At 38.6% G+C, this 24,863-nt stretch overlaps 1 long non-coding RNA gene across 1 annotated transcript in view; it reads right to left on the bottom strand.

The window, feature by feature from the left end:
* The window catches only part of LOC113458703 (uncharacterized), an 89,444-nt gene extending 66,127 nt beyond the window's left edge, over nt 1-23,317 (bottom strand). Inside the window, exons 1-2 of the long non-coding RNA XR_003379210.2 lie at nt 23,239-23,317; nt 2,107-2,173 (exon numbers count right to left, since the gene is read on the bottom strand). This is a non-coding gene — a long non-coding RNA (uncharacterized LOC113458703). The remainder of the gene's footprint in view (nt 1-2,106; nt 2,174-23,238) is intronic.
* Nucleotides 23,318-24,863: the final 1,546 nt, after the last annotated feature.

Raw genomic sequence — 24,863 nt, 5'->3', positions numbered from 1 at the left:
CTTCACTTATTTGTGTATTTTCAGCAAGAAGATAATTTTTTCCTCACACAGAGAAGTGGTAGGGGAAAGATTGTTGTGACCCTTAAAGAAACTTACCCTCAGTCACAGTAGGGGTGCTGTCAATACTCAGATTCTCTTTGAGAATCTCCAGATATACAGGATACACAAAGGTTCTTGTCACACTCTCTTTAATTTGCTGCTCTGTGTAGCCTGCCCCCATCCCCAGCACAGTCCTATGTAGGCACAGTGACACAAGGCCAACCCAGGAGCACTGACAGCCCAAATGAGACCTCGTTGATGTACTCAGGAATAACAGGGAGTCTTACTTCATCACAAAATCTGACTTCTCTTACAGGTGTGCTGGCCCAGAAGGGAATTGGCATTGCACTAGTAGGCTCCACCCTTCCTTTCTGCTGGAAGGAATTTTTCAGACATCATCAGCATGCCTGGCAGTGTCTCCTGTTAAAATGCTCTGCTCTGTAATTTCTATGAAAGCTTCTATGGCACTAGGGTCACACAGAGCAACTGGAATCCACAAGACAGCAAAGATACCAGGCACAGGTCAGGAGCTCAGTTTGCCACTTGGGACTTTCTTCATAGATTTTTGTTTGCTACTGGCTTAAGATAAATCTCTCTGAAAGCTCTTTGGTGTCAAAGTAAACTGGAAAAAGGTCAAGAAGAGCTTTGATTCTACTACTTTCTCCATTCAAGTTTGCTTTCCTCACAGCCCTGATTAGTCTGTCATTTTCTTTCTCCATATCCTTCTTTCCCTTGAAAAAGCCCTTCTTAAGTGTCCCTAGACAAGGTGCTGGTATGACTGATCTGAGAGCTCTGTGTTAAAGATTCACACACTGTTTCCAAGCAGGCTGGAGCATTCACACAGAGGACAAGGCTCAGTTCTGGACTTTGCTTAGCTGATTTAAGTCCAGAGTTTGGTGCACTTCACCATTCCAAAGTTTTCTTCCAAACAGAAACCTGTCTTAAGCTCATGAAGGATTGACAAGCTTTTGGCATCACTTGCTCTACTATTCCTGTTATCTTCCCTATACAGGTAAAATCCAGTAATTCTGGTTCATGGAAGGAATAAGGAATTGGATGTTGGCTGTTTGTGGGTCTGAGCAATGTCTATAATATCCAACACAAAATTTCTGGGAAGTGAGAGTGTTAACCTGCGATAAATCTGTAAGTGGTTTGGCAAATTAAAATCTCAGTCATGTGATAACAATTAAAGAATTTTCTTTGCCCATATGGCAAAGAGGGACTCCAGGAACAATGATCCACCAGTCCTAAGGTATTAGCTGCCACTGTCTGGACTCCAGCAAATAAATGGGAAGAAATAACCTAGAGAACCTTACCAGGACTGCATTGTGATCTGCTGTTAATGGTCTGGCCCCTTAACTCCCTCTCCAACATTGCTCAGGTTTCAGGGACTTTTTGTCTCATCCACTGCCTCTATCCTCTCTTCCCCAGCTAAAGTAAGGCCACCCTTTCCCATGACGACACCGTGGTAAAAATGAAGATGCCTGGGCTCTTCACTGCTTTGTGTTGGCATCACCCCATAGATTTCAGGAAAGCTTAAATAAATGATTTTTATGGGCCCAAGTATTTTAAATCATGAAAGAATGATACCCGCCACCTAAACCCATGATTTAATACCAAAACCAGCTTTTGCTGGCATTCATTAGTTACTGGAGCAAACAATTTTAATTTAATGCCAAAAAAGATAATGGAGGAGTAGGTCAACATCAGGAACATAGAAATAGCAAAAAAAGAGACCATAGATGCAGTTAGTGTCATCAGGACAAGTCAAGTATCAGCTGTCTATGCACGAAGATAATCAGGGTTTATAGTGCAGAAGTGAATCTGTGTGGGATTAGGTTTTGGCTATTTCATCAATTACATAGCCATAAGCTATAATAAAAAATAATGATAATACTTTGCACTTGAACAGTGCTTCCATCATCAGATCTCATCTAGAAGTACTTCAGAAACATTAATTGAGCTACCTGCCCCTGTGAAGTACATATTAGATTATTACTATTATTATTGTTATTGTTATTATTATTATATCAGTTTTTAAATGAAAAAAGAAGATAAGTTACTCACCCAAGGTCACCTCCATCATGTTTATGAGGTCTGTCAGCTGACAGTCATCTGAGATGCTGTTTCCACGCTGAAATAAGGGATAGGGTGATCTGCTGATGATAAAGTGATAACCGCTTGTCTCATATTTGTACTATGATTCTACAATTTTAAGACTGGTGTATCCATATCATGATGTAGATTTATTAATGCCTAATTTGATCTAAGTCACAAATTTTATTTTTTTTCATTCACAAAACCTAAAGAAACTGAATATCTGTGAGTTCTTTACTCTCCTGCTAAATTTATTTTGAAACTGGCCAATGTACTCAAACATCACAGGAAGGAGCAAAAAGAATCATAATGCTACCACAGGTTTGTTTTCCTATGTCTTTCACTTTTGTGATTATCACCTGAAGACAAGTAGACTATAAAAAAGTTGTCATTTACATTACAGGTAAATTTACATTTCAGGTAAAACATAAGGTTTTATTTTTTTCTTAAGTGGAGTTTCAGGGACTAAAGTTATACAGATTGCTGTTTGATAAACCATGAATTCCCTAACTCATTTTCTGCTTTCAAGACAGCCCATGTCATTACAGGCTTTCCTTAGAGGCTAAAGATATTAGCTTTTGTAGAAGTCAAAACACCTAAGGGACACAGGTTACAGGAGACAAAGAGTAGCATTGTGTCATAGAGGGTGACCACTGAGATCCTTGGCAAACCCAGTTATTTTAAAGCATATTTTACCAGGAGATCTCGAAGGGACATGAAAAAGGAAAAAGTTTGGTTCTTTTGTCCATGTGTGGAGAGTGGGAAAGCCAAGACACAGAGCAGTGAGGTAAGCTGCCTTTCACAGCTCAGAAGTGGGGTCCCCAGACATCAAGGTGTTGATTCCTGTGTATTTCCCTGTAAAAATAAGTCTCCTTCACTGTGCTTCTGAACTTGCTAGAAGCTGTCAATGTGCCTTTCAAAAGACAGATTTGAAGAAGCTCTTGTATTGTAGCAGAATTTAAGTGAATTAAAACGATATTACACTTGTAAAACCCATATCCTATCTTATTCATCTGTTGTCTCTGCCATGCCTAAACCCAAGAACGAACATCTTCAGCTCCCTGTTTTGGTGGTACAATGTTCTGTGATGTAAGGCTCTCTCTTCTGGAGAGTTCCTCTATGGATTACACCTGCAAGAGATTTAAAAGCCCACAGAACCTTTGGAGCTTATGATCTCCCTGCTGTGTCTTTGAAGGAGGGATGGAATCAATAAGTTTTCAAAAGAGCAACAGCCTGCTAAGTGGCTGTGGCATACACAGCAGTATTGGATACAGGTAAAATGACACTCTGCATCTCTGCACCTCTTTGAGTTGTGTCAGATAAAGCTGCTTGCATTGGGTCTGTACATAGTTACTTCTTGTCACTCTGCAAATTTGGAAATTGAAGATGAGGCCTGGCATAAGTGAGAACAGATCTAAATATTTTATGGGTCCTGATGGGTTCTTAAGTATGCACAACACCTGCTCCACAGCACAAAGTGACCTAATGCATGCAGACAGTCATGAAGAACAAAGACACCTTCTCTCACTCCTCCAGGAGAATGGCAAATATGGTTAAGCAGCGAAAAAGCAGTGAAACACTGCCTTGACCACTGCAGCCAACCTGGAATTTGAGCTGGGCTGACTCCAGACCAGGAGTACATTCTCTTTCCTTATAATCTGGCCTGCTTTAGAGCTCATTTGGTCGAGATTCACTAAGCTGAACTGTGAGCTGTTTTCTCCTTTTCTGCTCTCTCTTGTGACAAATAGATTGCAGCAAAGAGTGGGGAAAAAGCCCACAACACCTTGCTCTTGGCAGGAGCCATCAGCTCCAAGCAATCTCTGTCCATTTCCTCTGGCCACAGACCTATTCACTCTCAGTTTCCAGTCCTGCTGCTGGGGAAAGAATGATTCTATAATTAGTTTCCTCAGTAGCATTAAACATTAAAGCTGGTACTTCACACAGGAACACAACAGGAAGGGATAAACAGGCTCACAGTAACAAACTGATTGATGGGAGACTTTTACTGGCCCACACTGAAGAGATTTAAGGCCTCATTTAAAGGCGTTTGAATGCATTTAAAGTTTTTCATCAATGTCACTGAGGGGTTTGTATTAGCTCTCTGACAAGTGAGATATGTGTAGGGTTTTACAGGAAAACTATTGGGTTTTTCCCCTCCAGTTGAGAAAGTTCCTGTTTTCTTCTTGGCCATAAAAAATATCTGTTAACTGCTTGTTTGTGTGTGCCCAGCCAGCTGGTTTTTTGACCTCTGTGATTGTTGTTCATACAGATGTGCCTGACACAAAGCATAAACTTAGTTTTTTTTTCTCTTCAAATTTAATGAACTTATACCTGTAATGAGTATAGGCTTAAATAAAAGAAAGATTAAATATGTTTGTTAAATGTGGTGAACACCCTTGGATGCCAAAATTAATTATGCGTTGAAAATGTAGCTGTTTGAAATTGTACTAATATGAGGCATTCCAAATAAACTAAAACCCCCTGAGCTTTGAGTTTTCCACCTCTGCAATAAAAGACAGAGAATTTAGCTACAAACTTACACAGCCCAGAATGTATTCAGAAAGACCACTTTAGATTAAATGGAGACAGACTTTGCTAATTCCCTGGCTGTAGTGAAAAATACTATACATGCATGTGTTTTTACAGATGTTTGAAATTCAGGATGGAGTCCAAGGGGGTTTGGATTAGACCTCTCTGACAGACACATCACAACTACTCAGTATCCCTTGCCCTGTCTCTGGCTCCCCACTGTTCTGCAACTGGGTCAATCCACTTCAGTGATAAAGTAACTCCTGAACAGTAAGCACTTGGGATACAGAGGATGAAATAGCCTGTGATAGAATTTTTTTTCAAATTGTCTTCTTACTACACAAAGCCATTTCTATTCATTTTAATCAACAATAGCTAAAACACAACAGGACAAAATAGAATAGCACAAAATTGTCTATACAATAGCAGGAGCAGTTATTTAACTTCAGGAAATTCTATCCTGACCTAATGATATCATAAATGCCACAAAAATACTCCAATTAGTATTAAAAAAGATATAAAGAAGAAACTGTTTCATAAACAATTTTTTTCTCACTCTTAAGCTATTAGATTAATATATATCATTTAAGGGAATATAACCACTAAAATATATTAGGTAAGATACATTGTCTTGCTTTGCTCCCTTTATATTCCTTCACATGTTATCCCAGAAATCAGAAATTTAACTTGTTTAATTTTCCATGTAAATTTAAACAATTCACATGAGATTCAACCAGCATGGACTCTGCAAGGAAATATTCTGCTTAGGAAATGCCTCTCTTGCAGTAGGAAAGGGGATGAAAAGGAATCTGTGTGGTAGCAAAAAAATGTTTGGATCCTCCTGTGCCTGTGGGAGTGGGCTGCATCTTGTGGACTGAAAGTGGAGCTTCTGGATGTGGTGCATTCAAACCAGGCAGTTTGCATCAAACCCACTCTGCTACTCCAAAGCAGAGCAACAGTAAATGAAGCTGTGGTGGATTATCTGAAAATGAGGAGAGAGAACTGCTTCTGCATACAGCACCCTAAATGTCCCTAAGCTACATGGATATCACACTTATATGCAGTTAAATGTCCTTTTGGAGCTAAAGAGCATCTTCCAATCAGGTACCTTTAGCTCAACACCCAACCTCTTGTACTTCCCTTCTTTATCCCTCTTGGATAAAAATCTGGGGTGAATTTTCCCGAAGGGGTTTAAATAAAACCATGACAGGAGCTGCTGAATAGCTGTGGGATGTAGAAGCCAGCTCTTTTCAGAAATTCCAGGTAGGACCGAGAGCATCTTGGTGAAGGTATTCCTTCTCATTATGTGTTTGCACAGTGCCTGACATACAGAGAACAGCCCCCACAAACCTTGTACTAAAAGCTTTTAAAGTACAGTTGAAGAAAATTGCTGAAAAAATAGGAAAAAATAACTCAAACCAATATTATGGATTATTCAAAAATAGCTTTTTTACAATCTAGTACTTCAAATTCAGCACTGCTTTTCTATCCCAAATTATCTGCTTGCTTTTTTTGTAAGAAAAGTTGACATTTTCAGCTGCAGAGGAATGAATTCTGAGGAGTTTCAATTCTATGGTTTACTATAAATTAAAACAGCATAAGAATAATTTACAAGGAATAGAGTCTATCTGCAGGTTGTTGTTATTCTACAATCTTCCTAAGACAGGCAGGCTGTCAGTAATTAAACAGTGACCTAATATTTTGCTCTCACTTTTGCTGCAAAACTGGAATTCTCTGTGCTATTTTACCAGGAAGTAACAATAATAGTAACAATCATAACAACTTGCCTCACAATTTAAGCCATTATTAAATCGCACTGTCTTTTTGAAAGAGTGAAAGCAATGAAGTATTTTCAATTTTTTCTGCAGAAATTAGTCTATTCCTTAAGTTTTTACCTGTCATAAAGCACTTGCATACACTATTCACTATGAATTGGTGAGTGTTGGAATATGCACATGTGCTTGCCTGCACATTGTTCACATCCACCTGCCTTGTCATGCCTACATAGGTAAATACTTTCATCAGAGCTCTCGGCATGAAATGATAATTTCTGGACAGTTATGATTATTGAAAAGGAAAAACTAAGGATCCCATCTCATTATGGTGGGAGACCTGTCTCTAAATATCAAATCCAAAAGCGTCCTGCAATATCGGGCAGTGTTATAAACACCCCAGGTGATTTGAAAAGAAAGATGGCTGATAAGTCTTACTGTTAAAAATTCTTACTACTGAGTTATTTCTTCAAGTCTCACTAATTAATATGAAAGAAAGTCACATGGGCACACCAAATGCTTATTTATAGGTATGAAATGCTTTCATGTTAAGACAAAACTAATCTGAATTTCTTTAAACATGTCTTATTATCTAGGTCTCAGATAAAACTGAAGTGAAATTCACAGATTCCGAACCTATCCTCATGAGCTTAAATTTAAAGTAATACCTTCAGCTTACATGCAGTTGTTGCAGAAAACCTGAAAGCAGCTCCCTCCTCTCTATGTAAAAAAGCTGTTATCTTTGGAATTAATCTCACTGCCTGTATAGAATTAATCCTATCTAGTTTCGCTAAGCCTTTGTATATGTATTTATATGATCATACCTGCTTTTTTCAGGCATCAGAGGATTGCTTGTGGAATTAATTCCCTGGCAGACTTTACAGCAGTGTATAATATAAAGCTGTTTACTAAGCTACAGTGTGATATTCATTTACTGGAGGCTCAAACACAGCGATGCTGTGTTACAGAAATGCAACACTGCTATGCTAGAAAAATTACACTGATCTTACCCATACTCTGCATACTGCTTCCAAATCTTGCAAGCTCCCAAATAAGCTAGTAAGTGAAAATGGTGGCTTGAAGGTATTATGGAAAATGAAGCTGGAAAAAAAAAAGGAAATCTGAAATGAAACCTCTCTCAGATGAAATAGGATAACATTTTTGTGATATTCATTGGTAGTTCTTGAGCCAGAATATACTCAGGGATATTGGGTTGCTTGCCCAGAATCTAGTTGTTAACAAACACATTTGGGAGATAATGACTACAAATCTACCATTGTGCATATGCTGTGTGATTGTCTCATACCTTTTGGGAGAAAAGTTATTAGAGGAATTACACTGACTGTGGGCAGTCAATTTTAGGAGGTTTTGTCATGCACAGTGTTTGCCATTTACATCCATAAGACCAAATAGAAATAGCTCCAGAGGGTAAAAATTGCAGCCAAAAACATATATACATATAAACAGGAAAAATAAACCAACCACTGAATTGTACATGAACTCAGTGCTTTGTTGGGTATCATCAAATGTTAAAAACCAAGGCAAATAAAAAGACACACAAACAAAAGTATCCTCTCTTATTAGGGAAGTGAATGCCATGGTTTTACTTCTAATTCCCTGTTGTGATTCATTATCTGGTGGAGGATAGGGACTGCAGTAACTTTGCTAACCATTTGTCATTTAGACAATCCTGTGTATTATATAGAAGAGAAGCAAAGTCAGACAGAGTTATTTTAATCTTGTGGGGTTGTCTATGTTTAAACAACTTCTGTCTGTGCTTTGTAGCCTCTTTGTGATGTGTCACCTGACCTCTCATTCTGAAATAACTTTTCATGGGTTTTTATTTAACAGAATCATTTTATCATTGACATTTCGTTTTTTTTACTGAGCTACAACCTAAGTGCCACACAGTCAAAAATGTCCACTGGGAAAGATCCAAAGCAGGAGGCTAGAGCACATCATCAGGCAGGACTGAGCTGCCTCAGAGGTGCTACTTTGTGGTGAACTTGGAAAAGTAATTACTGCAATATTTAATTCTACTTGAAGGCAATGTCATGCAGGTGAGGACTTAACACTCTCTGGGTGCTAAAGCTTTTAGAGTCAGACTTCACACGAGTGTTGGTATTTCTGACCTTTGGGCAAGTTCCTTCCTTCTCCTTCCCTCCTGCAGAAATATGCAGAATGTAGCTCTCACTCAACTTTTCTGTCCTTCAAAAATGCCTCATCTTCATCACTCTTTTATGATTCTGGAGTATGCTCCTACTGAGACCTCTCCAGGAATTAGATATACCAGGACAGAATCATCAGCTGAGGATAAAGCACCATGAGTTAAGAACAGAAATTGCACTTTATATGTACCTTCCTACTCTGTTGTAAAGTCTTGAACTACAGTCTATTGGAAACTTTGTGACTCTCTGTAGCTTCAATGGAAGATAATGCTTTCAGTATAATTAAATAAATATCCCAAATTTATCAATCTGGTCTATAACGCATGATCTGAAATCTCACCAATCTGCTTGAAGCTGCCTGGCATTTCTGGTTTTGATCCAAGCTGGGAATACCAAGATAACTGATTTTATCATTGTGAAAAGACTGCAATGCTGTGAGTGCACATTTATAAATGAGTATTCATATTTATGTATGCATGTAAAAAAATAAGGTTAAAAGAAAAAAAAATGTCAGTTACATGTTGCACTAGCAGTGTGTAAAACTTCTAGGACAGAGTCCACTTTATCCAAAGAAATTCAGTAGTGCTACATTCAAAATTATTTTAAACTTGAATTTTTCTGCTCTTTACCATGGGGACATGCATGGGTAATAGCTTCTCAGATAATCAAATTCAAACTATCATATTAAATTAACCAAAAATTAATAACCAGAATGCCCCAGAAGTGGATTATAAGGAGCAATGTGTAAAGAACACTGAAATGAAGGGGAGATTGAGCAGAATTAAGGAACAAAGAGAAGATAAGTTAAAAAATAACAATTTGGTGCTTTTTATGCAAAGCTCACAGCAATCTCTGCCTTGTGGTTTAAGGCTGAAATCAATTTATCTATATTTGGACATGCCTTGCAGTGTCAAGGGGAGCCAGGAGCACAGGGGATCTATAAACACTTGCACAATAATTAACACCAGCCTTGCTAGCACAGCCCAGGCAGCCCTGGTCCAGCATGAAATCTGCCCATCAGCAAGCCCTGGGAAAGATTCCATCATTAGGGAGAGCACACTGTGATATGCATCTTTTCCCTTCTGGGTTGTGCAGTGTCCCAAGCAAAGTTGGTGTGCCAATGCAGAAACATAGAAGTCCCACCCAAGTGCCTGGCAGAGGCCAAAGAAAGACTTGTGAATAAGAAAATAAAGAAGCTGTGGACTTAAATCCATGCATTTTCAAAGTCACATTGCTGCCATGACCTGGATAACCAAGAGGTTTGAAATGGCAAAGCTCTGTGGGTTTCTGGCTACATGATTTAATGGTGTGCTGAGCATCACTAAGGCTCATTGAAAGCCAAAAAAACATTAACTGAGTCTTGGGTGGGATAAATTCCCAGGTTCCCAGCAGGAATAGGGAAGTGGTAATTCCTCTGTTCTTGGCAATGCTGAGGCCACACCCCTGCGTTAAATTTTGGGGCCCTAAGTGCAAGAAAGAGCTTGAGGTGCTGGAGCATGTCTGGAGAATGGCAACGGAGATGGTGAAGGGCCTGGGGAACAAACAGCCTGTGAGGAGTGGTTGAGGGATCTGAAGTTGTTTAACCTTGAGAAAAGGACACTTAGGGGACACCATATCACTCTCTACAACCACCTAAGAGGAGGGTTTAATGAGGTGGGAGTCGATCTCTTCCTTCAAATAACAAGAAACAGGACAAGTAAGGGCCAAGAAAACCTCCAAAACGCGATTTTTTTCCTATGTTAGAAAAAACATTTATGATGACAAAGCTAGCTGAAATAAAACCTGTTGTGACCCAGGACATTCCTCTGCCTGCTCTGAATGACTCAAGACCCTGGCAGGGAGCTCAGAGACCTTGGCACAGAGTCAAAAACATCTGTGCCCTCAATTTTAGTCACAAAATTACCAACTTTGTGAGAAGATTTACAAGCCACAAGAGTTTGAGTAGAATGATAGTGAGTTTATCACAGCGTGAAAAAGTAGAATTTTGGGGTTTTAGAATGGTCATTCAAGAAGCAATATGGAGGAATCTGCGTGTGTCCTGTCCCTCTTCTCCTTCTTCTTGTCCTTCATCTTCTTCTGGGATGGTGGCACTTTTGGATTGGTTTAGGGTAGAGACAGACTATCTAACATAGGTGATAGGTATAGGGAAATTATTGTAAATAAAGTACATATAGTTCTTAGTATAAAAATTTAACACCACCACAAGGGCAGGTGCTGTGCCACAACCCAACCTGCTGGACAGATCTCAGCAGGTCAGAGAAAGAATGTAATAGATAAGAAAAGATAAGCAACCTTGAAAGGCAAAACTGACAAATCTCGACATTTTTGGTCACAAGGCTGGGAAAAAAAAGACTTTCTAATACCTCAGGGGTCATCTCAGCCACAGAAACCCAAGAAAAACCCTAATTCAGGAAAGCATCTGGTGACATACTCTTGTCCTATTGAAAGCATTAGGGCTTAAGTTAGTGCAGAAAAATAAGTCTATGTTTAAAAATGCTGAAAAAAAGAGGTGCTTAAATCTTGAAAGAAAGATGCATTCCAGGATTATGGACTTTGATGATTGAGTGGATATTTGTTTAAGTAACGTAACAGCCTAACATAAGGACAACAGCTTTCTTGATAGCAAAGTCTTACATTCATCTGTTTATGCCATGTTAATTTAACTGCCCACAGCAGAACACCAGAATTCAAGCAGGTAGTGAGTTGAATCCCTCTCTTCCAAGGGAAAAAAATAATTTGTAAAACCGCAGCTTTCTACTTCTGGGGGACACAAATTACTACGTTTTCCAACAGCATTTGACTGTCACTGTCTTGCAAGTTACAAGCAATTAGGTTAAACTAACACAGATTACCCTTAGGACTGAGTACATGCACTAAATATGGATGCATCAAGACAGTTATTCTTCAGTGACTTAGTAATTTCTTTTGGCATCCACAGCATAAGTATACATCTCTTTGTGAGAGGTAATAATTTGTCCCAGACTAAGTTTCAAATATTTCTCGGATGGAAAACCTTTTTCCTGGTGGTTTTGCTGTTTGAAGAATAGATACCTGTTTTCCAGAAAGATAATTTAAAATTTGCAGCAGACAAAATTCAGATTAGTATATTAATTTGAAAGCTCTGTCATTGCTTTTCTTGTACTGGAGGAGACATCGATGATGCATTCTGTCATATTTGGTTTTTTAAATTTGTTTGGCTTTTCAAGCAACTTATTTGAAAAATCCTAACATGAGTATATTTAAAAGCATTTTTACAAGTTTTGAATGCATTTTGAAGGAAAATTCCCAAATGTATCTTCTTACATGGTAAAGAGGAGAGTATTTGACACATTTACCAGAAAAACACTTTTAAAAAGTGCTTATTCTCACTAACTTCAAGTACTTTTCTATTAACACAAAAGTGTGGAATCATATATTCGAGGGGATTAGGATTTTAAGTAAAAATTGTTATTATCAGAATATTTACAATAAATATAAAAATTCATGTATTACTGTTATTAAAATGTAACAGCCAGAAAAGAAGAACCAAATGTTGCAAGCAAAACCAGCTGCCTCCTGTACCATTCAAAGAGTGAGTCAAATATGGGATAGAGCTGTTAACCCCAGTGAGAATATCTATCCCACTGGTCTGTTAAATATATTTCCTGGAAATGCATGTACTTATTTCATGCTTGGAAAGATACATAAAATCTCATAAAAGTGCAATGAGGGGATAAATAACCAAAAAGGTGTTGTGACAGGAAGTCTGTAGATAAATGATTAACCAAGCAAGATATCTGCTTGTGTAGCAAGGGGAAGAATAGGAAGGCTTTTTTTGTTCAAAGGGTGTTTTGAGAAAGCAAGGGTGGAAAAGGAGCTTATGGTGAGGAAAAAATCACTGACAGGCAAAAAAGGGAAAGTAAGGGAACAAGGAGTGGCATTCCCAGTACTGCTCCTCTGAAGAGCACTTTAGGAAATGTCACTCTTGTCCACAGCCAATTCCAGATGTTCAAAGCAGAGAGAGAAAGAAAATGCAAGCTAGCTAGGCAGAAACTAAGCTCTGGTGGTCTTTTACATTAGCTTTCTTTAGCACAAAGATGCTTCATGATTCAGTTATGTAAATGGGGTTTCTGTAGAAAGGATGTATAGTATAATCATTTTGGAACTGTAAGCATCCAACTTTCCTCCATTACAGAAAATCACTGCCTGGTGCTGCCAGTCCCTCCCTCACTTGCCATGATCATCACAGATGTGGATGATCTATTCAGTAGCACTTCAAAAATAGGGTAGTTGGAAAAGTTATGGGTTGTTTGCCTTAATAGTGAAACCCACATCATTTTCCTTTCAAGCACAGACACATATGTGGCACTGTCTTTAGGGGAAAGAAGGGCTGAGCACTGTTTGACAATGATCTACCAAAACCAGATTTACAGAGTCTACCAGCCATTATTTTTTCCAATTTTAGGCTGGATTTTTAATCCAAGAGCTCTAGGGTCAAATGGGATCTGGAAAGAGGAGAAAGTCCATTTCTTGTCTGCTTCAGCACCAAAAGTTACTGTTGTGGCAATAGGAAAGACTTTTATTATACTCTAGTTCCTGAGGGGATCCACAGTCAAGGAACATTACCTTAGCCCTTGTGAAGCTCATTTGATCTATAAAGAACTTTACAAACATAACTCACCCTAATCAGAAGTTGGCAATGAACTGCCATCACTTCTGCACTACCTACAAGAAACTCTGATGCTGTGAGTTTAGTGAGAATATCCAGATCTCCTCTGGAAATCTGTGCTAAAACTGAGACAAGGATCAGAGACATGATATGCCACCTAAAACTGCATCAAGCTACTGATAGGTCAGTTACCTCTAATTTCCACTGCATTCAAAACAGGGATAGAAAACCTCAAAACTCATGTTTCAAACAGATCTTCCTATTTCTAGAAGACTCTTTCATCAAGCTAACTTTGATTGTTGGATACTTGTACTCCAAGCATGATTTGATCAAAGAAGTGAAGCTACTTCAATATATTTAATAGAAATGAAAAATTAACTACTTAAATTCAATAGTACTAGGGGGAAAAAACCCTCTATGGAACTCATAGATTATACCCTGGGGGTACATAAGACTGATTTGTAGGAGAAGATTTGATTATGCCACCTTCACTTTATTTGTCCCCTGCCTTTCTGGGTAATGGTGCAACTGATTTCTAACAATTAAACATTTTAAAAACTTTTTATACCTGTGGCAAAGTGATTTCTTTCTTTGAGGCCTTAGGTTCTTTCTGTAGTGGAATAATGAAATATATCTGAAGTATATTTGGGACGCTTGAGGTGTCCTTAATCTGTTTAACTCAAAAAGGACCAAGAGGATGGAGGTGCCATCCCGAAAAAACAAAGCTCCATTCAGTAAATATTGGTCCATCTCTGTGGGAATATTTTAATTCCAGGAGATTCAAGACCAGTAACTCCCAACTACTTAATACATTTCTATCTCATGATGGAACTTTGTGACATAGAATAGATGTCAGGCAGTGTAATTCAGAATGCTGTCACGGGGCTGTATTCTACAAAGAGAAGTTTAGACAACTGAAGGGCAGAGTACACTCAAAAGTCATACCTCCCATTCACACACCCGGGGGCAGTGGTATTTTGTTATTTATCTACACCAGAAGATTGCCATATATTGATTGCATGTTTTCTGTGTATCCAGTCTCTCCCTGTGTCAAACAAAATCCCATGGGTGAATGTCCACGTACATCGCATAGATTCATACACCTTTAATCAGATTCCTGGACTGCACAAGTGGGGGAAGCTTTCTCAAAGTTACTCTTTGAAATAAATATTCAGTCTCTATAATTTCTGTGGCCAGATCACATTTGTGGATCTGAGCTCTCCTTTCAGAAAGCACAAAGGAATAAGAGGTAGCATCCCTTTAGCCCTTCCTTGAGAGTTTATTACATCCATGATATTTTCCTACAGCACATCGGTCTCTCTTTTTATTCTGACTTGTCTTTGCCTCCTTTTGTACTTTATATTGATCACATCATTAAGCCCTCAGATGTTCCACAACAAGGAGTATATTCCACTAAAGACAACAGTAGAACATCTGCTTATTGTAATTGTGCAGATTCTCTCCCTATACACTAGAACCTCAGTGCCTTTTCTAAATGATTGCATAATTTCCCTTTATTTTGTTCCTGTGCTGTGGGACCATGCCTGCCACCATGTAACATGCTGGGGATTTTACAGTGGGAGTGACTGCTGAGAGTCAGTGACAGAAAAGATGTGACAATGAGAATCTAAATATACAATATAGAGTAATTGCTCCCAAGGTGACTGTAAATCTGGGCCAGGGAGCATAGTCTTGAAAGGTACTACTCACATTTATGGAATAGCAGCTGTAAATTATCATAGTCTCTTTCACTTCAGAAAAGCTATGACAATTCATACCAGCTCCAGGAGTATCCCTAAATTCATGAAGAAAATTTAATACTCATACTTCAACACATTTAATGAAACAAGAGAGTTAGCACATTTATATAGAAGAGCAATTCAGAAACCCACGTTAAAAGAGAAATGTCTAATGTATTTAAAAAGGCATGACTGTATATATTTGAATATAAATCTTCCCCCTAGGATTTCATGAGCAAATACAATGTACAAGGCATTTAAATTTGCTGTTTAATATTTCATGGAGGGGGTAACCTGAACTGTACACATCCTGGCTTTTCTGGGATGAATACACAGAAACTTTTAAAATTGGGTGCAGGTTTTGTTCAATCTGTTTTGTTCAATAAGCATTGCTCAGTTCATAGCAGCAGCATGGAGAAATTGGCAGATTAGCCTTGAATTGATACTGTAAACCAAAATAAATCAGCCAGGCTTTTTTCTTCTTCCCTTTAGCATGCCCAGCTCAGGCTGAGGCAGGCACACACAGACAGAGCAGCCTGTGGTGTGCTGCACCAGGCAGGGCTGTGAAGCATGAAAAGGTTTGTTGGAGCGAAAGCTCCGATAATCACGCTTTCATCTAAATGCCCTGGCAGGCCTGCAGAGGAAAAGGAGGGCTGTGTGCAGGAGGTCAAGAGTGGTTAATATTAGGACAGGCTAAATGACACCTCTCTTAAACAGCTGCTGTTGTGCTTCAGAGAGTGATGCTGCAGACATGTCAGCGGTGACACGCAGAGCACATTTTGGAAAGCAGGATTTCAGAGCTGTAGCAAGGGAAGACAGATGAATAGCCAACAGAGCCAGACTTTGAAAGCCATACTCAGCCTCAAAAACCTGCTTTGGTTTTCAGGAAAGCCATCTAGTAGGGATTAAAAGATAAAAGCTCAATTCATTTAAGTCAACAAAATTTGTTCTCTGTATAAAGGGAAATGTCACGCTTATGACTTGAAAGAAAGACTGAAACTGGCTGAATCCTGTATCAAGTTTACACAATGTTTAGCATGAGAATTTTCTGATCCCTACAAGCTTTGTTTCAATTTTCTTCAGATTTCCACAAGACAGTTTATCCTGATTATGTCCACTTAAGACAGAATATGTTAAAATTCAGTATAGTTTATCTATGGATAAAAATGCTATTTGAATATGTGATAGCCAGCTGGATGTGTTTTATTTGCTTGTTAATCCCAAAGCAACAAATATGTTTAAATAAATACAGGAAGAGAAAGAGTGGAAACAATCAGCACCTTTTGTTTGACAGTAACAAAGGAAATGTCAGGCCAAAGAATTAGTCTTTTCCAGAAATTTATAAGCATCTGAAAAGAAGAGCTTGTAATGAATGTGCTTCCTCAACCAGAACAAGCACACTGTGACTGCAAAGCTATCATAATGCAACACAGTGTACCAGTGGGAAATAAACACACATCAAGAAATCTTATTATTTCTATGAGTGTGCTTCAACGTGAGCAATTCTAATGAGTACAACAGCAACTGCCTCCCTGCAGTTACTCTGCAGGTGCTCTCACTCACAGTGCAGTGGGACCCTGGCTTTGTCAAACTTCTTTGGGCCCAGAAGATATTTGAAGCAGATACACCCCTGAAATTTCTCTTGTTAGCTTACAAATCTAGAGGTCACTTCTGCCACACCTTTCATGCACTCCAGTAAGGACATACATGGAGCTACAGTATTGACAATGCCTTTGTATCTCTGCCACACATATTGGGATTTGGGTATGCTTTTGTATCTCTGCCACACACTTTGGGGTTTGGCTAAAATGCATTGCTTTCTTGTGCTCTTTATTTCCTTGAATGCTGCCAGTAACTCTAGTTTCCCATCCAGCAGGTAAATCCAATCTAATTCTAATGAAGTCTGTGGTTTGGATTACTACTAAGCCATTTTTTTCTTTCTGTGCCAGTCCAATGTTTTAAACAGTTCCATGACATTTCTTATGCAATGGGAACAATTTAGACCATCCTGAGGAGAAACTGTTATTTCTAGGGATACTTTGGCTGCATCTTTCAGACAAGAAACTTTCAAACTCATAAAACTATACCTGGATGCAACCTACAATTTTATTCTGTTTCATAGGCTATACTTAGCTCACTGAAAAAAAGTGTTAGGAACAGGTTGTCAGTTGCAGTAAATAATTATAGTTCAGTTACAGCCAAAGAAGTTTTTGTGATTTATGTTCCAAAAGATCTGACCTACAGCAGAGTACAGTGGTTATCTCTCCAATGTAAGAAGAGAACTCTTCTCATACCTCATGTATTTTATGTCTTCTAAAGAGTTTTATTTCCACATAGTGAGTATCCTGCTTCCCTGATACTGATGACTTTATTCATTAAGTATTCTCATATTAATAACTTTCTTGATTTAATTAACTTTTATGGATATTTTCTTTCAACTTCTATGCTTTTTGTATTATGAAAAGTACCAAGTGCTGTAATGTTCTCTAATTTAGAATGGTTACATATTGCTCAGCAGGTCAAAATTCAAGGAGTACATGGTAAAATTAAAAATTGTCTCAAAGCTGTTCAAAAGCTAATCTCCATTATTTAGAAGATAGACAATAAAACCAAATATGCAGTAGATTCTTACTTAAAAGTGACCCATAAAACCAATGAATTTTAGGAGGATCAGAGTTCAGGATCCTTCACAATCTCCTTTGCCATTTGCTTTCACAAACAAGCCTATGTTTTGAAGTGAGCCCTGAGATAACACCCTCCTGCCTTTATGCCTTGATGCCTGGAGCACAGAATGCAAGTGTGCTGTCACAAACACTGAAATCAACAACTTATGTTCTCATAAAGGAGGGTCAAGATCATCTCATTTCAGTTTTGAGATTTTAACATCTTTTGGACCTGTGCCCTGAAATAAAATCAATAGAAAATGAAGCCACCTGGCTGGTACTCAGCACCTGGAGATGAAACATGTTGTAAGTGGCTCTCACTTACCTGCCACCACTTCAGCTGTGAGGGGCTGTGGGGACAGGACAGGCTGGAGAGTGCAGCTGTGACTGTGGAGGACATCACTACTCTCAAATCACAAACACAGAAGGACAAATGATATCAGCATGTCTGCAAAACTCTTGGTTCTGCCTCAAAACTCCTCTGAGACATTTTAATTTGCTGCAGGGATATTTGATTTGGTTTTGAGTAGGGTTTCAGTCTGCTCAGAATTAAGCTAAGTATTGTAATGGAGTTGAGAGACCATGTAACCTACATGGTTTCAGGTAATAAAAAAAGGAAAAAAAAAAAAGATGGATTAGTGCACTTCATGCACTGTGCCAGTATTCCCACAAGCTTTGTAAAGTAATGAGTTCGATGCTTGAATAGGCTCTGAAGGCAAATCATTGTTTGGTTTATCTTCCACTCTTTAAAAAACTTGTCTTGGAATCTTTAATTTCCATGTAGTTAATGGAATCTGTTTGTAGGAAACCAAACAGATCCTTACTTTAATATGTCCACTGTACAACTTGCCATCTGGCAGTGCAGCAGCTACCCCTACCACCCCCAGCACTGCACTGCACTGTCAGCACCAGGCACAGGACCTTTCATCTCATCTGGGATGGTTTCAGCCAAGAGCAAAAGTGGGAGCACCACAAATCACACAGTGTACTGACCTAGTGCTATTCTGGTTTCATCTCCATTAGCACCAACAGCAGTACTTGCTCTTTGTAAATTTTCAGTTCAAAAAGAATTGTAGATTAAAACCTTTTGTTCTCAAATTGTTGGTAGTGACAGCTCAGAAGAGCTTCACTGTTTGGGAGCTAATTGTCTTAAGTTCTTCCTCAAAATTCAACACAACTTACTGATTCATCTTGCATCTAGAAAATCCAGTATCAGCTTTATCATAGCCCTACTAATACTTTTGATAATAGGTATGCAGTTATATTCCAATTTGCAGCTTAAAATTTAAAATCCCATTAATGGGAAAGGAAGGGGTTCTGATTTGACCAGAAGAGCTGAAAATGCATTTTTACTGTATCCCTGCATACTCTCTCAGAGAATCAAGATATTGCGCCACATTCCACTTTGAACAAGGTCTAGAGGAAGCTTCTGAAATACACAGTTCAGGGGATCTGTGAGAATTTGCAAAGTTTCTGTTTCCAGAGCTTTGTCCCAGAAGCAGCACAAAAGGGATTTGCAGCAATTTCTCTGAAAGTAATTAAACATCTAAATATCCTTAACTTTTTACTCATATATTGCTGCAAAAATTTCTGTCCTTTTGCCCTGTTGTTAGGTCTGCAACCTCACCAAACAGAGTTGGCTGCTGACACACAGAGTCTCTAGCACTTGGCAAGACCCAGATTTACCAGCATTTTTCTATTGCTTCACATAAGGGGTCTTATCAGTGGCCACTGTTTCTCTGCCTCATTCAAGCTGGGTTTTGTACACCAAAGTCACACAAGGACTCTGTAAGGATTAGGGGGTTTGCTCATCAATGAAAGTATAAACTTTATGCTAACAGCAGAGGTAAAATAACTGCTGATATTACCCCTTCTTATAGGTTTCTCTTCACTTTCTTCCTAAAACCATCTTGCTCTTTTTTTTTTTTTTTTTTTGTCAGAGAAGGTGTCTCTTCCATTTCTGCTAGATGTCTTCTGGTACTGCATGGCTCTTATAACTTTATGATAATGTTTTCCTGAGGTTACATTCTAATTTTATTTGCCATGCATCACCCAGAGGTCAAGATAGGTATACAAGATAAGATGGTTAAAGTAAAGGATTTCTTGAAAAACACTCAGTACCTTTGAGGGCAATTAAGAAGTAAAATAAGAAGCACGATGAAGAATGACAGTTGTAGTGATAACAGCAATGTCAAAAAGAAATAAAAGAGCCAATCTTGACTAAAGATGAATTTGTGTGACTGACAGGTAGATTTATTTATTTGTCTTTATTTGTTCATTCCCTTTCAAACTTACTTTTGGAACCAAAGAACGACAATAAACCCAGAGCTCCTGTGGTGCCAGAGACCAGAACCACATTTAAACCAATTAATTATAGATATGAAAAATAATATACATATCAAAAGAAAATGATGAAAAGTTAAATTACTCCCCTTTTTCCTCTTGAAGAGCAATTGAGCCTCTGCTGAAACAAGACAATGAATGCTCCTTAAGTGGAATTTTCCCTTTTCCCCAACTTTATAGATTATATTTTTTGGAAAAGCCCAAGCAGGGTATTATGCCGAGCAGGCAAATTCAGAGTATTCTCAGTCCTCCTTCCAAGACCTGGTAATTGTAGAAAGAATCCAAGTTAGCTACCAGGAGATGAAACTGAAATTCTTTAAGATTTTATCCATTACACTTTGTCACTTCAATCAATTAGAATAGCAATGCTATTCAGACTCTGAGCATTCCCACACTTATTTTTCCATGTTCTGTACATGAAAATGAATACAGTGAATCAACTGGTGCCTTACAAGCGCCCAAAGAAGGAATATCTCAGGTGGCTTGTAATGTCTATTATTTTTTACATGTTTTCTTTCAGTACTTGCCCTTTTTGCAACACTGTTAACTGGCATTAAGGTTGAGTTCTCCATACCCCAGGTTAATTAAACATCATTTTCCAATCACTCATTCCCCACTCTGTGTTTTGGCAGACAATTACTCCTAAGTGCAGGTGGTTGTATTTGTCTCCCATGAATCACAATTTTTCTCCAATTAGGCAAAAACACACTGTATTTTTCCCCTCTGTGCTCACAGGTCTCCCTAATTTGTTGTCCTCCTCCAATTCACACACTCTATGCCATCACTCTGCATGTGAAGAAAGACAGGGATAAGTGTCAAGTTCAAGAGAGATTTCTGCAGACACTTACTTGGTAATTGCTCTGCAAGTACAGTTCCACATGAACTTTCAAGCTTGCCTGCACTCTGCCTGAAATCCCTGCCTGACTGAAAGGTAACTCTTCCTGCTCCTTTAAACAAAACCCTGTACCTTGTCATATTAAGTTATGGCTCATTTTCTCCTCACCACTCACTCCTGACAGACATGTGGGCCATCAGCCTTGTTTCTTATGACCTAAATGCTTTTGAATCTGAGGGCACTTAGATGAAAATGACTTCTCCAAGGTCACAGAGAGAGTCAATGTCACCAGTGGGAGAAATTTAGGAAAGCCCAGATATTGTTCTGCTCTCAGACCACAGCTTTCTCAATGCTTTGATTAAAGTGAGAGTTTTCAGGAGTTATGTGAGGGATTAAAGAATGCTTGTTAGGTGGTGCTAGGCTGAATACAGACTGTATAATGAGCAAAGAGAGAAGAACAAGTTTACTGAGCTTGGGCATTCAGCCCAGTGTTGAAGGATTGAACTCTAAATTTTGATTGGTTTTTTTTCCTAATATATATCCCAAACTAATCAAAGCAAATACTAACTACACCTGGAAGCAGAGTTTTATCTTGCAGGATCAAGATGTAGAAGTAATTGGCAAAGGCTTGTACATGCCAAAAAATAAATCCAGAGAGACCTTTCACAGAAAACTCCTTGAGATCAGGAATGATGTGAAAATTCTGTAGTTCAAGGCCAGATATCATAAAAGCATCAGAATCTATTGATCAAGCATGGTGGGGAGGAAAAAATGAAACATGCCAACCCCTTCCCTGGAGGGGATTTTAGTGACAGTTCCTGCCTAGACATCTTGTGAACTATTCTGGTGGCCAGACACAGGTCTCTCATGCCACCTTGGACATGGCATGCTGTTGGAGACACATCCACATGGGTCACAGACTGCCAAAACCTGTATGAGACTTACTTTCTAGAGCCCAGAGATCCTACTCGGACCCTGAGATCCCCTTCTCTGCTTCAGAAGTGGTTATAGCCTGAATTGCTCTGATTAGTGCTGGAACACATGAGGCTGCTTGCCCAAACCTTGTGAATAAGCAAAACTTGGTAAAAGGTTTGCAAAATACAAGATGGTTATGAAATTTTTCTTAAACTGTCTTTTTGATTTATTGTCTTTCCAGAGGGATTTAAAAGTCCTTGCATTCCTTCATCAGGCATCACTAACATGAGGAAAAACAACCAGGAACAAAAGTTCAAAGAAGAATTTGTCTTAACACAGACACACACGAATGTTTTATGTTAATAAAAATTAATTGCGAGGACTTTATTTTTGGTGAGTTTTAACAAGATTCAAACCTCATGTATTTTATCTGTCATCAAAATCAGATTCAGGTTTGGTTTGTTATGACATAGAAGTCATCCTGTCCTCTACTTTTTTTCCAGGCCAGTCCTTCCATCTGTAATAAAGAAGCAGACATTGCACTCAAGCTTTGAATTTGCTGTAACTACAACAATCTGTAAGAGCAGTTCTCAGAGCAACTGTCAGTACAAAGTATATCTTGCCTTTTGTTGTATAATAGAGGAGGATTAAAAAAAAAAAAAAGGGTGGATATACTTGTACACTGAAGTTGACATGAAAAAGGGAAAGTCAACAGTAATAAAACCATACCCTGTGGAAAAAATGCTGGTTCTTTTCTAGTTGAGCCATATTTTCACTTAGGATGAAAGTGGCCTCACTTCAACATTTGGCCTCTTTGGAATGAGTAGGATTTTTTTTCTTCTGCAGCTGCTTTATCTGCCCTCCACTCAATCTGTGCTGAAGATGCCCATGTGAGGAAGAGGGAAGAAGTGGCAGCAATTTGTTAATCAGAATTTGCTTGCAGAGCAGTTTCTTATGCCTGCATTTGCTACAGAGAGCTGTTAAAATATTTTCTTTTACTCCAAGTTTCCAGGACTAACTTGAACAAACACCAAGGACTGCATGCACCAGTGAACTGCACTATGTCATTAGCAAGCATTGGCTTTCATGTTGCACAAAATAACCATTTTTTTCTCTCAGAAGAAAGTATGCAATTGGATATTACTTTGAAATAGGAACCACACCAAAAGGCATCCAAGAAAAAGGAGGTCACCATATTTTAGTATAAGCAATTAATAGCTGTATGTATTCTTTTAGTGCAATGGGAAATACAAACAAGGAGTTATGATTTGTACACCTACAGAATGCCTCTCAGTGCATCAGTCTTTACATCTGTAACTGAGACAGATTTACAGAAAGCAGCTATTCACATGATTAAAGAACTATTCACTGCTAGGAACATGTGTGTGCTCATAATAAGCCTGAATACTCTCCTCACTGGAGGTTCCTCTTCGTATTTTAAACAGTGATTCTGCATACAAAGCATAAAAAAAGAACAAGAAATTACATACCCTTTCTGTTCACCCTTGCTCATGCACTCATTACTTCCCAGTGGTAATTACCGGCTGTAGCATCAAGAAAGGATTGTGATCATAGCTGTGAATTAATTTCAAAAGGCAGGTATTAATTAGAAAGCATGATGGTAAGTCTATTTATACATACTTGCTGGGACTGGACAGTTTGCAATGATGAGACAGGGAATCATAAACCAATAGCCAGCAAGCCTAGCTTGTTTCAAATAGTCAGAATTTTATTGTTACTAAAATGTTAAGATAAGATTCTCAGCTGTTGGAAGTCAATGGAATTACTGCAATTTACACCAGTCAAGCATATGGATCTATATATACAGTTAAATACACCCTTCCTGAATAACAATAGTCATTTCCCTGCAAACTCTGCAATGTCTGGCAATTAGAGCAAGAGACCATGAGTCAGACCTCCTGAGAGTTATTCTGAGCTGAGCTAGCACTGCAATCCCCAGCCTGTGAGTTTGGGAGGATGGATTTCAGAAGCTCTGAACACCCACAACCATAACTGTAGCCAAAAAGAGTTCGGGTGTGAGCACCTGTGGGAAAATCAGGTCTTCAGTCACCTACAATTTGTTGCTTTCTGTAAGTCCTATTTCCATTGTTTTCTGCCCTCTCTGGTTCACAGGTTCTCTGGTTAGGGATTTTCCATGTCATTCATTCAAACTTAATGACTTAGTCTCACACAACAACAGAAAACAGAACAAACTGCCCAGAGAAGTTGTGGAATCCTCTTCACTGAGACCAAAGGACCATCTGGACACAATTCCAGGCAATGTGTTCTAGAATGAATGAATTAAACAGAGTAGATATTACTGCAGGAAGAGTTCCCTTAACAGAATACAACTGCTCTGTGAAGAGCAGCAGGAATTTAGCAAACATGCATCATTTATTACCAGAGCTTCAGCACTAAATGCTGTTTCAAAAAAGGCAGTCAAGACTGTGATCCTTAGAACTGGTTTTGAGAAAGTAATTTCCCCCAAAAAAAGGTTCCATCTAAGCAGTTCTGAGCAAACACCTAGATGGATCAGTTGGAAAATCACTACATCTTGCCAGTGAGATTCTGCATTGACATTTCAAGGGGCTTAAATCTGTAGTTGGGCTTCATTTCATAAGCAGTAGATAGCAAGCACTGATTTGCTTAGATAATTATGAAACATTTGTCAAGTAACTGAAATATGGACTCAGAGAGAGTTTTCTGTGTCTACCTTTGGAGGATTGCATTGCTGCATCTGGGTCACAAACTGCTAGGTATCTGGTAGAGGAAGAAAAATAGTCTGTCTGGCAATTTCAAGAATCTGCTGCAGAAATAATCATAATAAAGAAGTCCTAAACATATTCTGTGATAAAATTTACTCTCTGACCTATTCCCTAATAGCCTAATAACTTTCTCTGCAAGAGCTTTCTTGTTTAAATTGCTAGCTGATGAATATAGTGCAATTGGAGAGATTCCACAGATGCTTTTGAGGGGAATTTTTTTCAGCATGTGAAAATGTAGTGAGATCAAGTAAGGGGGGCAGCAAGACTTCCTAGACTTGATTTCTACCCCAGGCTCTTCCAACAAGTTATTTTCTGTCTAGCTCAGGATATTTATATTTCTCACCTTATCC

This window comes from Zonotrichia albicollis, chromosome 4 (genome assembly GCF_047830755.1).
Source record: "Zonotrichia albicollis isolate bZonAlb1 chromosome 4, bZonAlb1.hap1, whole genome shotgun sequence".
In the NCBI taxonomy this organism is placed as follows: domain Eukaryota; kingdom Metazoa; phylum Chordata; class Aves; order Passeriformes; family Passerellidae; genus Zonotrichia; species Zonotrichia albicollis.
This window is presented reverse-complemented; position numbering and strand designations above follow the sequence as displayed.